This window comes from Amblyomma americanum, chromosome 2 (genome assembly GCF_052857255.1).
Source record: "Amblyomma americanum isolate KBUSLIRL-KWMA chromosome 2, ASM5285725v1, whole genome shotgun sequence".
Classification (NCBI taxonomy): domain Eukaryota; kingdom Metazoa; phylum Arthropoda; class Arachnida; order Ixodida; family Ixodidae; genus Amblyomma; species Amblyomma americanum.
Genome location: NC_135498.1, coordinates 203,342,781 through 203,354,884, shown reverse-complemented (window position 1 = coordinate 203,354,884; position 12,104 = coordinate 203,342,781).

Genomic DNA, 12,104 nt, shown 5'->3' with positions numbered 1-12,104 from the left:
GCAGCTGCAGTCACAGTAGAATGTAACGTCAAATGGTAGTGGAAGACAGTCTGTTTATCTGGCCTATGCGTTGTGCTTCCGTCAGCTCACCTAGTGTGTTGTCGACTCTCATGTGTAAGAGACGAAAGGTGGGTGCGTGTTTGGGCAGACTGAGGCTGCCTCGTATGCTTGTCTGATTAGTGCATCTACCTTTTCTGTCTCCGTTTGGTGAGGTAAAGGTAGGGCAGGGAGTATAGCATCCAGCTTATCACGAATGGCACCACTGCAACTGTGCCACCCGCCGCGGTGGCTGAGTGGTTAGGGCGCTCGACTGCTGATCCGGAGTTCTCGGTTTCGAACCCGACCGCGGCGGCTGCGTTTTTATGGAGGCAAAACGCTAAGGCGCCCGTGTGCTGTGCGATGTCAGCGCACGTTAAAGATCCCCAGGTGGTCGAAATTATTCCGGAGCACTCCGTTACGGCACCACTTTCTCCCTTTCTTCTTTCACTCCCTCTTTTATTCCTTCTCTTGCAGCGCGGTTCAGGTGTCCAACGATATACGAGACAGACACTGCGCTATTTCCTTTCCCCAAAAGCAATGGTTATTATTATTATTACTATTATTATTATTATTATTATTATTATTATTATTATTATTATTATTATTATTATTATTATTATTATTATTATTATTATTATTATTATTATTATTATTATTAATTACGACAGGCTGCAGGGGTAAGGAAGATGGGGATTATAAGAAGAGAAAGGGCAGGACTGTGGAGCAGTGAGCACGCCGATACCAGCCGCTCGGGAGAGGGCAGCCTCCTCACACCTCCTCCCACCTCGCGTAAATGTCTTTTTCTGCTTTCCATCATTCCAAGGCTGGCCGTATCATGCTTCTTTCTCTGTTCCACACTGTCGCGTTCGATAAATAAGCCAAGCCTGGCCAAGTGCTGTGTGTGCGTTGCTGGTGAGTACAGTGCTCTAGTACTGGCGGTGGCTGTTGGATGCTGTCTCCGGGTGGAGGTGGCCCACACTGGCGTACACGTGCCATTTCGTCGCTTTCGCTGTTCCAAGGTTCGCTCCACGCGCAACCTGAGTTACCCTGAGCTGTTTTTGATGGCAACTTTCCCCGGACAGCGATTCACCGCGGCTCCTGTAGTGGCCCGAGTCGCCATTCTCTCTGCCCGGTGGTCTCGTGCGGCTGCGCAACCCCATGTGGCCATGACGCCGGCAGGGTTGCCAGGTTTGGTTACTTTGCGGTAAATTGGCTACATTTGGCACCTCTTCGCGGCAAAAATTTGAGCTTGGCTACTTGGCTATTTTTGGCTACATTTGAAATCGAAGTTAAGACCTAATAAAGCATCTTTTTTTTCGTCAATGGTCCCAGTGCATCTTCGGTCGAATGCATCAGAATGTCACAAGTCAACTCAATTATTCTGCTGGGCCTGCTTTTTTTTAAAATTTACCTGTATTTACATGCTAGACTTGAAATACTTTTCGCTCCTGTGTTCACTCGCACCTGTGGTCCAGCCGAATGTCTACCTCTTTAGGTTTCTTTAGAAACAGCAGTAAGAAACGCCCATTCTCCATTCATTCAATTCGCCTGCGCTAAATAGGGAAGCGACTTGCTACGTAGCTGATATACCTTGTTTCCTGAGTTGCTTACTGATTCAAAGCGCGTTGATCGGCTGCCCATGCCATCTCTACAGCCATTTGTATGATGGGAAAAATTACTTTCGTGGTTAATTTTTTCAGAAGACATGGTTTGTTTTCAGCGATTTGTGGGAAACAGGGAAGACCAAAAACTTATGAAACATGATGGCGATGGATCTTAATACATACAGCAATATCTGGACAGCCATAAAAGTCCCAGTATACAGCTGAAAAGCAACCCATGTGATATAAAATTTTGACCAATGCTGTGCTTTCTATGCCTTCAATACATATCAACAGCACATGAGAATCAGTCTGTTCTTGCATTAGAAAGCTCAACAAAAAATCACAGGAGGAAAACGGAAGAAGAATTAGGCGCATCAAATCCTGCCCTTGTTTACACAGAAGTGATCAAATTTTATGCAAAAAACAATGAAACGTACGCGATATAAAATATTGGAATTAAATTGTTTTGGGCCACAATGATTTCTCTTCTGCACAGAAGAAAAACAGTTCTGGTTACTTTTTCTACACTTTCTCTCCGTTCAGAAGTTCCTCTCGCGTTTCCCTATTCTTTTGCCATGATATTTATATATTTCCTGTTATTTGATTGCCGATGTTTTTATACATCAAAGTTATTTGCATCCACTGTTAGCCTGCGCCCTACAAGAATTATAAATTTCTAGGAACACTCATGCTTCTAGTGGCGCTTTTCTGCAGCCTTGACGCAACATTTGGCTGCTTTTGGACGCTTCGACGCCACGTTGGCTAATTTTTGATATTTTTGTAATTTTCGTGGCTTTGTTTCGAGTTTAGGACCTGGTAACCCTGCATTATGATGCATCTGTCGAAGCTCTCGCCTCCCTCCTACGCGTTAGCAGTTAGTTCAAGCACAGCATCCTGCTCCGTCGGATTTCGTCCACGCTGTGACTAGCGCGCACCTTAATGTGCCAGCTCGAGCTTCAGCCTGCTTTGAGCCATCATCACCTAGATTATTGGTGTGCGGTACTGCTCCCAAAAGAAGCCTTTGGCGCTTCTTTGTCGATTCGCCCGGGCCTCAGCGCGCCCGCTCATAACATAAGTATCTCTTCGACTCTTTCATGCATTGACGTCATCTGCTTCGCACATTAATACATTACTCGCTCGTTATTTTCGGCATCATAGCACACAAACATTATTCATCTTATCATATACCATGTCAAAGCTGTGCGACACTGAACTGTTCACGCTGACTGGCGGCCTCGAACAAAGCATGCATAGATCATTTACGTTAAGATGATGACGTGATAACCTAACACATCGCATGGGTGCCATTCGAGCTCCCCGCGTACTTGCTTTGTTCCACTGGAAGAAAAAAAGTTTGACGAAATGCTTGTGATGAGGCATACTTTGGCTGTGTTTTGATTGCTTCGCAGTAAATCGCTCCCACGTGTCGCGCACGGGAGCATTTAGACGGCTGTTATTAAACTATTATCAAAGATTTAGCTGCTGTAGCGTGAAAGGTCTGCTGTTCAGGATTTCAGGTCATGATCTTGCACTGTCACCAAAGCCTGTCGTGTATCAGCGCCGCCATTATGTATGCTGCTGTATTTCTGTCCAGTGCAGAAAATATGCTCTCTGATTATGCTACTTCAATGGGTCCGTGAGGAAGTAATTTTTTCTCACTGCAGCTGGATGATGCTGAAAAATGAACACATGCCACAAGTAAATGCTGCTAAAGCCTTGACTTATGCAAAAAAAGTGCAAGGTGAACATTGTTATGGCAGGGAGTCTTGCATTCCAGCTTTTAAATGTCTTTTTCTTAAAAGAAAAGTCGAGAGGCTTCTTAAGCGACATCTCTATTTCATCTCATATCAGCGCGATACACAGGACGAGAGGAAGAAACTAGAGACGACACGAGCGCTGTCTAACAACTGATTTTTTTTTATTTCTAGAAGGGTTAGTTATATCGGCACCAGAAAAAAACAGTCGAAATCAAACACACCATAAAACCGTGATAGCTCTTAAAACCCGTACGCGAGTGCAGCGGGAGGTTAATCGCATCATCTTAACAAAGCTAACCAGCAATCTCAACACGTGACAAGCACCTGTTATCGCCCTGTCGATACACATTCCCAGAGAGCGTGAATCTCTTCCATGCGATTGATAGAATGCGAAGCAACACATGTGTCTGACTTGTCTTATCCAAAAAAAAACGGCCGTGGCTTAGCTTGGTTGAGCCTGGTGATTGCGAAGCAATCGTCCAGGTAGCAAAACGCGTTTTTATTGTTTTTGTTGAACATGGTTCGAGTAGACCGCTTTATGGGGTTGGGCGGCGTCTTTGACAGACCGCCGAGACGACGGTATGGCTCGAACGGCGTGCACGACGTGGCTTCACACCCACTTTTCGGGAACACGAATCGACCGTTGCTACACGTCAAACCGTCCGGGCACGGGTAATCCACTGGAAGGGGTTCCCACTTTACGGCGTCGTCGCCAAAAAACCTAAAGTCGTCGATTCCCTTGGCGCGCCAATGTTCGAGCAACTTCTGATAGGCGTATTTATTGATGTAGTAGTAAATGTTGCGCCCCTGGTGAGAGGAGCGGGAGTTAGGCCGCCGTTGGTGGCTACCGCCTCGCCCCGCGACGGCGTGAGATGGGGCCCCGTTTTTACACAGCTGGTGTGACGTCACACCGACTGTAGCGACCCTGGTGAGAGGAGCGGGAGTTAGGCCGCCGTTGGTGGCTACCGCCTCGCCTCGCGACGGCGTGAGATGGGGCCCCGTTTTTACACAGCTGGTGTGACGTCACTCTAGGTCACGTGGTGTGACGTCACGCAGCGAGGTCACGCTAAAGGTCAATGGTGCCTACCACCGCCTCGCCACGGAACGGGCTGAAGTGCGACCTAAAGTAGTATTGCTTCGCAATAAAACGCCTAAACTAACTCATTGCATGTCCGATCTCGGTGACTGAACAAGATGTTTGTGCTGTCTACATGGGGGGAAACAATCTTCACACTTCCAGCAGAGCACTGCAAGGTTTGGCGAAACTGCACCTTTCACTGATCTGCGGTGTTCAAACAGCCGCTCCATTATACATGGCCTGTTTGGCCGATGCACGTCTTACCCCAGGAAATCTGGATAGAATAACCCACTCCGCTGACGGAGTCGTCGAGGATTTTTTGTGCGAAACGGTGCATCTATTCGTAGCTCGGCTATCCCGGCACTCGAACTTCTTCCTTAATGCACTGCAGTCTCTGCTCAGTTTAGTTTTAGCTTCGAGAACTACTTTCACCCCGTATCTTGCCCCTGCCTTCTTCTACCTGTGTGGCATTCCATATATGTACGCAATACCCATTGTTCTTGTTACCGCGCCGTATTTTTCTTTTGCGAGAATGTCGCCCCTTGTCAATATCCTCTCCGACATTAGAGCCAGAGCTTCGTCCGGAAAACCAGCGTCCCTTAGCCTCTGAGCTTGCCCCGGCAGCTGTTCTCAACCCTACGGGAGCACGATTTCCTCAATGAAGCAATGAAGCTTGATTTCCGTAATGATTTCCTACATGAAGTCGCGGTTCCTGCACTGACTAAATTAGAGCGCTCTGGATTATAACTGAGGGCCGACTTAACTGTTCTTGGTTTATATTCCTAACACGTTCCTGCCCCAGGGCGAATCACTTTCAAGTTCAGGAACTGAATAGAACCCGAGCCTAGCAATTCAAACGTGACAGTCAGATCATGGCCCTTCTCTTAAAAATCTTAATGACATCGCTAACACTCCTGGGGATCCCCTGGGTCAGAAACACTACAAAATCAACGACATAGCGAAACACTTTCACAGCTAAGTCCTTAAGATCCTCATCTAGTCTCATGTCCACCCTGTTGAGAAAAATGTGATTCAACACTGGAGCGACCAGCGACCCAATACAAACAGCAGACGTTTGACGTAAACTTTTTCATTCCACCTAACGAAGGTCCCTCGTAAGTAAGAGGACAAAAGTTTAAGGAAACTCTCCACGGAAAGGCCGCAATCGGCAATGAAGCCCCGATCGTCGTTATCCTTTAACAACAGTCCTTGACGTTTTTCAACAGCTGAGCATGAGGTAGGGAGTAAAACAGATCCTCCACATCCATGCTAAAGGCATGATTCCTCTTGTCCTCCATGCGCTACAGGAAATTAACGACCTCAGAAGAGGTTGTCATCATAAAAGGGTTGTACAGCTTAGGGGAGTCTATATGCCGCTGCGAATAGCCTGCAACAGAATGCTGCCAGGTGTCACGCTGCGATGCTGCAGCCCGAAAGAGGACATCGGATTGGTGGGTCTTGTCCGTGAAAAACAAGTCCCACACCGTACCTTTGCCATTGTTCAAAGCAGCATACTGTCCATCCAGGCTTATTCCTAGCAACAAACTCATGGCTTGTTTCTTGATGGGAGCAGGCCTCAAACCCGCCTGTATAAATTTCCTTTGAAAAGCTTCCTCTGCCTTCTTGCAGAACACGCCTTCAGGAGCAAGAACAAAAACCCTACTTCGTAATAAAGGAGAGGCATCAAGCCTTCAGCTGCCAAGTTGTTAATGAACCCCTTCATACCTCTTGACGCCTTTTCGCCCTTGTAGTTGAAGGCGATTTCGGAGCACTCACTGACACGAGGAGGATAACGAAAAGTGTTCAGCTTAAGGTAAGGACAACGCAGCTAGCCATGGAAAGAGAAATGATAGGTTTAACGTTAAGAGACCGGAAACGGGCAGAGTGGGTGAGGGAACAAACTCCCGACCGGACCAACTTCCGCATAAGTTGTTACTAACGTCTGTCGTGGCCAGGGCGGCCGTCGGCTGCGAGGTGACGGCTTTGATTAAGGCAAACATCGACCCTGAGATCGAGGGAATTGGAGCTGTTGCCCTCCAACCTTCTCGTCGTGCCGTCACGGTTGCCTCCAAGGACCCTGTGGACCTGGACCGCCTCAAGGCCGCGATAACCAGGATCGAGGCTACTCGAACTTCGATCAATGTCCGTGTCCCCCAGAAGAGGAACCCGCACTCTCGCCTGGCCGGGGTCGATCCCGACGTGCGGCCGCAGGACCTCGTCATGACACTTAACCACCGGAACCTCAGTCTCTATCTGGACCCATCCTCCTGCAATGTTAGGTTATATTTTGCCCAAAAATCTGGACAATTTTGGCATCTAGTCGAGGATTACCTCCCTGCCTTCGCCCGTCTATGTGCGGCAAGTCGTGTAACTATTGAATGGACTTCTGTCGAGGTCTGTGAAAATCTGTATGTCCCACTTTGCACATTCTGTGCTCAATATGGCCACGCTTTGAAGGCATGTAAGCTGCAAAATTATCCTTCGAAGGTTTGCTGCGCCCGCTGGGCGTGTTCGCACGCTTTGGCGGCTTGTTCCAACAGTATACAGGACCTCAAAAGGAAGTGTGCACCTTGCGCTGCTACTGGTCGCCCTTCCGGTCTTCCTGCGGGGCATGTGTCTTGTTCACTTTCGCGTGAACGTGAGGATAGGATCCGCGCCCGTACTCATTATGGGCCTTTGCCCTCGTGTTACACCGCATCCTTTGCACGATCACATTTTTTTTCTCCAAGTCAATTAGATCACACCCGTTGCGCGACTTCCCCGATGGTTAAAATTTTTCGGGACAACAATATCATAATAACGGCTGTGGGTGACCCGTACATTTCCAGCGATAATGAATTTGTAGGACTTCCCTCTACTTTTCAGAAAATTCGCGCTGCTCAAGATCCTCGGTGTGGCATATTCTTCATAATCCTACTTTTGATATGTTTCCAACTTTTACCTCTGCTGAAGTTGTTCGTATCTTATGTTCTACACCGACATATCATCTTCTTTTTATAGCAGTATATACACCGCCCCGTGCAGATATTGAGGCGACACTTGCTTTGCTTACTATGTGTATGCAAACTTCGCCTACTGATAAAATAATCATTTGCGGAGATTTTAATGCAAAACACGTTTTATGGGGCGGAAAGCTCAATTGACACTAGAGGAACTCATGATCAAGCTTTTTCGACCTCTAATGCCCTGGTCGTTCTTAATAATGCGGACTATTTGCCACCCTATGAAACTCCGTATGCGTCAGGTTCGATAGACCTTAGATTCGCGTCTCCAAATTTGCTTACACAGTGCTATTCATGGCAAGTCAGTGCTGATTCATCACTTTCCGAGGACAGATTTATTACATATTCGTTCTCTTTCCAACTTTCGTCCCCGTTCAAGCGGCTCACCAGAGCCAGCTCTAGTTTAATTTGCCAGTTAACTTCTCTGCCTTCGTTTCAATGTTTTTATAACCATCAGCTCCATTCAGCATCCGCCCTTGATCATGTTCTACCTAAATTTAACTACGTTTATGGCACTACATGACAGAACCTTGTGTTTGGTAAAACCCAAATTTTCCGACGGTTGAATTTAGTGGACGGCTGATTTACGCATAGAGCGCTCCCGTGCACGCGCTCTTCGTCGCCGTTTCCAGCACATTTCAGACCATCAGCTAAGGATTTTCCACCGCTCAGTTGATTACAGGGCTCTTGCAACGTATGGATCTACTATTCGAAACAACCATGATAATTATTTAAAGCAGATATGCTCCACAGCTACCCCAAATTCCCCTTTGGCAAGCCATGCATACATGCTTTTTGCAAGCTCAGGTGCCCTTCTATAATTCCTCCTCTTCAGTACTCTGATGGCACATATATTTAAACACTTCCTTACACTATAAATCTGCTGCTTCGTACTCACATCGCTAGAGATAGTTTTCCCCACGATTTTCCTTTCCATACTCACGTTCGCGAGGTTATAGCACAGCCTTACAATAGCTCAGTTCACGACTTACCCTTAACTGCTGCACAGATTGAAGCTGTAACCAATTCGATCGCTCTGACGTCTTCTCCTGGCCCTGACCTAATTTCTCCTCGTTTTTTTCTCGCCTTGTTTAATGTTAATCCCTTGTTTTCCTTTCTATTTTTAGTTCTGCTTTGCATTTGAGTTGCCTTCCTTAGACTTGGAGAGTTGCCTTCCTTAGACTTGGAGAGTTGGGAAGATTATTTTTATTCCCAAACCGAACAGAAGAGTGCACCTTCCCAGTTCTTACCAGCCTATTTGCATTAATTCGTCTTTCGATAAAGTGCTAACACGTTTTCTGTATGGTAGGCTGTGTTACTTTCTGTTCCAGAATAATCTACTGCACAAAAATCAGTATAGTTTCACACATGGCCGTAGTTTTGTTCAGGCTCTCTATCGTTTGCGAGGGTTGTTATATGCATACCAACAACAAACGCTTCCTGTGATTCTCTATTCTCTGGACTTCAGAGCTGCATTTTATAGTGTTTGGCACCGTTTAGTTTTAAATTTTTTAAGACAACATCGTTGTCCAGGAAATTGATATTCCCTCTTAGCTTCTTTTCTAGATAACCGACATTATACCTCAATCTCCTTCTCGAGTTTTTTCTGTGCTTTCTTCTGTCGGCAGTCCGCAAGGTTCGCCTCTTTCACCTTTACTTTGGAAAACTTTAATTTCTGACCTCTTAAATCTTCCTGTCCCCTCACTAGCCACATTCAGGCATATATTGGAACCCCGCGGAAACGAGTCATGGTAGCAGATCTTGGATCACGTTATGCTAAATCTCTCAACTAGGAGAACCACCTTTTCGGTATTCGATGGTGTAATGGTAGTTTGCTAGCAGCTTTGACCGGCGGCGAATTCTTGCTGCTGCTAAGAAATTCGCAAGTTTTTTAAGATCAAAAATATGCTTCAATCGTGGCCTGTCATGATGGTAAAAGGATGACCGTAAAGGTACTTGAGAAATTTCTGTATACCAAACAATACCGCTAGCGCTTCCCATTCGACTTGCACCTAGTTTCGATCAGCGGTTAGTGTGCAAGACGCGTGCGCTACTGTTATCTCTCCTGCATTCAGGGCATGAGAATCACCGCACCGGCTACGTAGGACGATACATCACTGGTTTATAGGATTGGCTCCGTCATACAGCTCAACACAGCGTTGATGCAAAATAGTTTCTTCCAAAGCTCAAAACTCTACACACTGGCGACCAATTCTGAATGGTTTCATTTCTAAGCGATCTGTGCATCGTCGGCTAAAACGTTCAACCTCAGTATGGCAAAAGCGTTGCACCAAAGTTTACCGGCGTGACATGCAACGCTCATCCGTGTAGTGCCGAACGCGTGCGCAAATCCCAATTAAATAATAACAATAATAATATTTGGTTTTGGGAGAGAGGAAATGGCGCAGTATCTGTCTCATATATCGTTGGACACCTGAACCACGCCGTAAGACAAGGTATAAAGGAGGGCGTGAAAGAAGAAAGGTAGAGAGAGTAATAATTTCGACCACCTAGGGATATTTAACGTGCGCTGACATCACAGCACACGGGCGCCTTAGGGTTTTGCCTCCATGAAAGCGCAACCGCCGCGGTCGATTTCAGAACCGAGAACTCCGGATTCTAACCCAATGAAAAATGAAAATAGGTTTTTGGGGAAAGGAAATTGTCGTGTTTGTCGGCGACAGCAACCGAAGGCCAGGTGGGCGGAAAACCGGACGTGGTTTATTCCACCACAGCTTGTAGTGGAATCCCCCCCCGGTGGCCGAACAGCGCGGCTTATCTTACAGCCAGCTCTCGCGATCGTCGCGCCGCCGCTATCGCTCTAGCCGCGACGATTACACAACACTCCTCCCCTTTTATTTAGAGGGTGCAATTGTATCCTTATAAAATAGTTAAAAACCAGCTTCGTATCGCTCGGGTGTACGGCGATTTCTTGACGGGTAGCGCCTTCCAAGAGCCGACGTCTCGGATGCAGGAGCGGGCGCCGGAGGGACCTCGGGAGGCTGCAAGGGCACCGGCTCTTCTGATGCTGGCTGGTCACCTGTTTGGTTTGGAGGGAAAAGCAGGAACCCCTCCATGTTGTCTACGTCGGATGACCCTGGTGTCACCTTAGGGCTTGTGTTACCCAGCAGTTGGTCGAGGTGCTGACGCCAGCTGCACTTGCCTCGGGGCGTGCTCACCAGGACTTTGTAGGAGACTGGTCCAGTTTTCTTGAGGACAGTTCCACGAACCCACTTCGGCAAGCCTCTGTAATTTCGAACTAAAACACTGTCATTAAAGCAAAAACAGTCTCTGTTGCTTTTCCTTTGTTGCATTTGGGTAAACTGACTGCGCAGCACCTTCCCTTCCACCGTCGCCTTGATTGCATCCAGCTTAGTACGCAATCTTCTACCCATCAAGAGGTTAGCTGGTGCCTCTCCTGTCGTAGGATGAGGCGTATTTCGGTATGCCAACAGAAATTTATGAAGTGTCACTTCGACAGATTCACCTGGAGGTGATTTGCGCAGAGCCGACTTCAATGTTTGCACAAAACGTTCTGCCAAACCATTTGTGCTTGGGTGATAAGGGGCGGTCACGACATGTCTGGCCCCGATGTCCCGCATGAATGCCTTGAACTCTTCAGACACCAGTTGTGGCCCATTTTCGGACACTACCGTCTCTGGCAATCCGAATCTGCAGAAAAGTTAACGCAAGCAAGCAACAGTACGTTCGCACGTAGTGCTGCGCATGACGAACACCTCTGGCCACTTCGAGTGGGCATCTGCTACCACTAGAAATGTGGTTCCTCGAAAAGGCCCCGCGAAGTCCAGGTGAATTCGCCTCCATGGTGCGGTCGGCCGTGCCCAAGGATGCAGAGGTGCCTTACATGGATCCTTACGTTTTTGCTGGCACGCCTGACAACTTCGTACTCTTGTCTCCAAATCTGCATCAATTGACGGCCACCAGACGTAGCTGCGAGCCAATTCCTTGCTCCGCACGATTCCAGGATGACCTTGGTGCAGTTCGTCGAGAACAGACTCTCGAAAAGTAGACGGGATAACAACCCTCATGCCATACATGAGGCACCCTTGACACACGCTGATCTGCAAACGTCTGTCGAAAAATTGCTTTAGACTTGCATCTCGCAGGTACGATGGCCAACCTGCGCTAGTAAACTGGAGCACCTTACTAAGCATGGGATCACGTGATGTGGCACGCGCAATCTCTTTGGCGGATAGGGGCATCGACTCCAGGCGCAATGCATAAAATGATTCCTCGCCTTCGGACGTGCCGTCTTGCTGGCCCTGGAGAGGGGACCTTGAAAAAAAATCTGCCTCTGCGTTGTCACTGGACTTTTTGTACACGAGCGAGTAGTTGTAAGCAGTCAAAGTGACGGCCCATCACTGCAAGCGTGCTGCCGCGATCGGTGGAATGCCTGTCTTCTGCCCCAGGATGGTTTGTAACGGCTTGCGATCCGTGATCAATGTGAAACATCTTCCATAGATGTAGAAATGAAACTTTTTGACTGCAAAAATGATGCCAAGTGCTTCCTTTTCTAGCTGACTATTTTTTCTCAGCGTCATTTAATGTGCGAGACGCATAAGCGACCGGGCGAGGGCTTCCATCGTCCGCAACATGAGAAAGT